The sequence below is a fragment of the Primulina huaijiensis genome, chromosome 2 (genome assembly GCF_012295235.1).
Source record: "Primulina huaijiensis isolate GDHJ02 chromosome 2, ASM1229523v2, whole genome shotgun sequence".
Taxonomy (NCBI): Eukaryota; Viridiplantae; Streptophyta; class Magnoliopsida; order Lamiales; family Gesneriaceae; genus Primulina; species Primulina huaijiensis.
The window spans coordinates 14,291,955-14,297,856 of NC_133307.1; positions in this window are offsets into that span (position 1 = coordinate 14,291,955).

A 5,902-nucleotide genomic window follows, 5' to 3' on the forward strand; every position below is an offset into this window, starting at 1 on the left:
ATAATTAGATGTGTTTTTATTATTATTTTCACATTCTTCTGGCAAAGGTTTTAACTCCAATATGGGTGGTTCATCTTTGTTCTATTATTTTGCCTCAAATTATTTCTCTAATCCTTGTAACGAGTGATACCTGATAAAATCATCAAGATCAATTTCAATATTTTTTTAACAGTATCAATTGAACAAATATCTAATTGGTCACGAGTACTCCCTTATTGAATGTTTTCTTCCACAAGAATTTCAATAAGATTTCCATCTTCACTTTCTTCTCCTTTGTCATGTGGTTGTTTACAAAGATTAAAAACATTAAGCTCCAAGGTCATGTTACCAAATGACAACTTCATTATTCAATTCCTGCAATTTGTAAGAGCATTAGAAGTTGCTAAAAATGGACGACCCAAAATTACAGGAATTGCATTGCAAGCTTCGATAGGTTGTGTATCTAAAACTATGAAATCGACAGGATATACAAAGTTATCAACTTGGACCAACACGTCTTCTACCATACCTCTTGGCACTTTAACAGATCTATCGACAAGTAAAAGTGTTACCGAAGTAGGTTTTAACTCACCTAGATTGGTTCTTGATAAACTGAATATGGAAGTAAATTCACACTAGCTCCAAGATCAAGCAAGGCTTTTTTAATCTTTCGTTCTCCAATAATACATGAAATATTAGGACAACCAGGGTCTTTGTATTTCAAATTATTATTATTTTGAATAATTCCACTTATTTGTTCGGATAAAAATGCTTTCTTTTTCACATTCAATTTTCTTTTCACGGTGCACAAGTCTTTCAAAAATTTGGCATATGATGGTACCTGCTTTATTGCATCTAATAAAGGAATATTAACTTTTACTTGTTTAAAAATATCATATCTATCAGAATTCTAATTTGATTTTTTTGTAATTTTCAATGCATGAGGGAATGGTGGTGGCACTATCTGTTGATCCTCTTCTTCGCAAGTTATGGGTTCCACTTCCTTACGCTTTGGATTTGATTTATCATCATTTTCACAAGGTTCAAGAATGGATTTTTTCACTACCTTACCACTGCGAAGGGTAACAACAGATTTTACCTGATCCATCGATTGAGTTCCAGAAGTTCCGGTTTGTGAATGATGATCCTTGGGATTAGGCTGTGGTTGTGAAGGAAACTTACCTTTTTTATGAACATTAGGTGCAGATGGAAATTTAGCAAGAGTATCTTTCAAATCTGTCATGGTTTGAGCAGTTTGAGTATTGATAGACTCTTGCTTTGCAATGAATGAATTCAATATATCTTCCAAGTTCCTTTTAGTTGGAGGAACATAAGGTGCATAATTTTGAAAATTTTGTTGATTTTGGAAATGTGGTTGTGAAAATTGTGCAGCATTATCATTCCTCCAACAAAAATTTGGATGATTTCACCAACATGGATTGTAATTTTGAGAAAATGGTTCAAAATTTGGCCTTTTGTAATTGTTCAAAACATTGGCTTGTTCATGGAGACATTCTTTAAAAGAGGGCAAAGTGGGACAATCTTTTGTAGAATGATCACTTGTATCACAGATGTGACACGCAATTTCTTGAACAGATTTTAATTGACCATTCTTTTTCAATTCAAGTGCTTCAACTTTTCTTGCCAAAGAGGTAAATCTAGCTTGCAGATCATGTTCATCTTTGAGGGTATACATACCTCCACCAGATGTGGGAGATTGAATCTTGTTTGATGGTTCGATTGTACCTATAGCGTCCAAATTTTGAGCATTTTCAGCTAATGAATCGAGATACTCAATTGCCTCGTTTGGATCTTTATCTTCAAATGTTCCATTACACATAAATTCAACCATTTGCCTATCTTTAGGTGTTAAGCCTTCATAAAATTGAGAAACAACTCTCCAAATTTCAAAACCATGATGTGGACAAAGATTAAGCAATTCTTTATATCTATCCCAACACTGATAAAAAGTTTCTCCTTGTTTTTGAGTGAAAGTGATGATTTGCCTTTTGAAAGAATTTGTTCTATGAGATGGAAAAAACTTTTTCAAAAATTGTTGTTGCAATTCATCCCAAGTTCGAATGGATCCCGATCTAAGATTTTGTAGCCAAGTTTTAGCTTTATCTTTTAAAGAAAAAGGAAAAAGCTTAAGTCGAATGGTGTTCATGCTACAATTTAGATCATTATATGTGTTGCACACTTCTTCAAACTCTCGTAAATGCATGTATGGATTTTCAGAATCTAAGCCATGAAAATTGGGTAAAAGTTGGATAATACCAGGCTTAAAATTGAAATGAGATGCATCGGGGGGAAAAACTAGACATGAAGGTGCACTAGTACGTGTAGGATTCATGTGATCTCTAAGTGTTCTTCGTCTATCATGATCATGTTGAGATTGAATTTCATCTTCATTTTCTTGGATGGGTTCTTCCGCCATGTTTTGTAAAAATAAAGGGTTATTTCGAATGAGTCGACCAATAAGTGTACATGACCAAATATGCTCATGCAAATGCAAAAGAAAAAGAAGAAAAACACACAAAAACAATAAAAAATTCAAAGAAAGAAAATTAAATAGACTTGAAATTAAATTATACTTCCCCGGCAACGGCGCCAAAAACTTGTTGTGACTTTGATTGTTGCACTCCCAATAGCAGGTTGTCCGCAAGTAGTATAATTCGGTGAGTCCGATATCGTATCCACAGGGAAGCTACGGTAATTACAAGTCCACTACAATGTCTTTTTGTTTTTGTTTTTGTTTTTGTTTTTCTTTTAATTGTTTGAATCTTTAATTGGTAATTTTTAATTGTTCAAATTTTAATTTAAGTAGTTGAGATTAGAGGATCCACTCTTGATATTTTAATAAAGTTAACATTAATGAACATTATTGAAATCCACTTAATAAAATGGTTCCAATATATTAAATAATCATATTTATATTATGTTATATACTATTTTCTTATAAGTATAAAATATATATCAAAACTTATAAATATTGTCAAGTATTATTGTGTTATATATATTTGTAAACACTAAATCAAGATTCCTACTTTAAATGGTTGGTAAAACCAAACTAACATTTAAATGGTACCAAAAAATTAATAATATGATATATTGATATATAATAAATTAAGGCATCCACTTTAAACGGTTGGTAAAACCAAACAAACATTTAAATGGTACCAAGAATTTAGTGTAACATATAGCAACAATAAATCAAAATTCCCACTTATAAGTAGGGTATAAAAATGCTTAAAGAAATAAATATAACATAAACAATGAATAATGATTAAATAATATAAAACATATATTATTACCTTTTAATAACCTTATTATCATACCAAGAGCTTCACCTTTTCATCTCAACCTTGGGAAGTTAGCTACTCATTATTCAAAGTATGAAAATTTGAATGTGAAATTAACATGCTAATTATTTTTAAATGATGAAATAAAGAAAAAATAAAGAGAGAAATATTATGAACTCAAAGATTTGTTCATAGAATGAGGGATATCTCCATTCATTACAATGCACCCCTATTTATAGCCAAATTTGGGGAGACAACCACAAATAAAATATTATTTTTTTACACAAAAGTCTTCATTGGTGTTCCAAGAAATTATATCATATTTCACATCACTTTTGAAAATCTTCTCATCCGAATTTTCTTCTCCACATAAAATAAAACATGTGGATAATTGAGTTGTTTGAATTGTGGTATTTTATTTTAACCATTTGACCAAGTAGTTTGAGAGATATGGTCAAAATACTAGAGCATGGTAAAACTGCCACTCCTTCGATAACTTTATTTGTTGCTTAATTTGATCCCAATTGTGAGAAGATTTTTATCTCATGCTTGTCACCAATATTGTACATATTATCATCAACTTTCTACAGGTCCAAGAATCATCTTAATCCCATTTGCAACGCCAAGTTTATTCTTGTTTTATCGAACCTGTAAAAATAGTAAAAACTTATAATTACACAACAACTTATTTTTTATACAATTTATTATAAAACATATAATATTTAAACATTTAATAAAACTAAAACTATAAATTTATATTATAAAATATTTATTTAATGTATAATTTTTAAGTTTATCACTAACAACAAAAAACAATCGGCCACTATTCTCTAAAACTGAAAACTCTCCCCAACCCTCACCAAACACACGGCAGCACACATACACGACACTTTGAAAGATTTTGGTAAGGGTTTTCGAAGGTAGCAAGCTAGTTGAAGCCAAGGTCGTCTCCCGTTCTTCGTTGTCAATGGATATTCGAGCGTTTTTAACGCAAAGGCACGTTATACATTTCATTTTTCTCATCCATCATATCATATTATGGTTTGAATTAGTGTATGTGTGAAGAACATGAAATATTATTCAGAATTTTCGGATTCACTCTTGTGCATGCTTTGAACTTTTGGTTTTATGCACAAAATTCATACCTTGTACGTATTCAGGGGCTGCCATGATACTAGGTTGGGACCAGGTAAGGTTTATGCACGTTTTAGAGTCACATACCCTCACCCTAACACCACACAAAAAAAAAATAGGGAAAGGCAGAATCAGAACAAGCAACCGCGATGTTGCTGTCAAGTTTGAGGGATCGGGTTTCATGCACCAGGGGAAGGGCTGGCCTTGGCATGGGTTCAGGGCTGGCTAGGGACTTTGGTGAGTCTAGACTAGAGTCCTAGCCAAGCTAGGATTCGAGTTTGATGGTTGGGAGGAGTCTGATATACAAGGACTCCTACCCGCACGCATGCACAGATTCTGTGCAGGAGGTGCGCTGCTTGCTGGGAGGGAAGGGCTTAGTCCAAGCTTGCTGGGCAGGGTTAGGGCGAGTCCTCAGGGGCCTAGGTAAGTGTTAAGTACGCTGGTTCGTGTCTGGAGTTGTCGGCTAGGCTCCTGAAGGCTACAAACGTAGTGTCCATGCACATTGAAACTATCGGCCAGCATAGGGGTGAATTAGCGGCTTCGTTTTTTGGCTTTAGGTGGGCTTTCTTGGGGAACTAAGGGTCCAGTAGGTTAATTTAGGATGTTGGTCAAGTTTTGGATCGACATGGCTCGGGGGTAACTCGTGAAAATCGGAAGTTGGCTTGGGGTCGAAGTTTAGGTGTAAAAATAGGGTTTTCAAACGAATGAAAATTGGAAAACGGCTCACGGGGGTCGAATCATGGTCCATAAGGGCTAAAATAATATAAAAAGACTAAATTTATAATTTAGGAATTTTAAATTAAAGTTTGGGATTTTTCGTGATTAAAACACCGTCAAAACAATTAATTAATGATAAATGAAAAAGTCTAATATTTAAGCTAAATAAAATTATGGAAAAATTAATTTAGGCTTAAATAATTATTTGGGACATGTTAGAGTCAAGGAATTCAAGAAAAATTCAAAACCGAGGAATTTTACGTCTAGGGGTAAAACAGTCTTTTTACACCGAGAAATTAGTAAACGTCATGGCAGTACCCTAAATGCTGTTTTTACGATATTATGAATATTTTAATTGTTTATGAAATGTTCAGGATTAAGTTATGATTTTTTTTAAATGTCCAATGGATTTTTATGATTTAAAGTTGACATTTAAAAGACATGTTGCATGCTTGGTTTCACAAATGAAAATGTTATGTTATGTATGATTTTATAAAGTGATGAAAATATAAAACGTTGAAGGAAGTGAAGTAATTGTGACTAATTTGTTAATAATGGCGATGTCGTGAGGGTGATGGTCCCAGTGGGAGCCCGACGATCGTGTTTCCATTATTGCGAATATGAGGTTATGAGGTTTGAGGTAAGGATGGGAATATCGTGAGGGGAGAAGGCCTCAGAGGGAGCCCATTTATGGGAGAAGGCCCCAGAGGGAGCCCCGACGATCGTATTTATATTCGATCATGATAGGCCAGGGCCCAGTTGACCGGTGA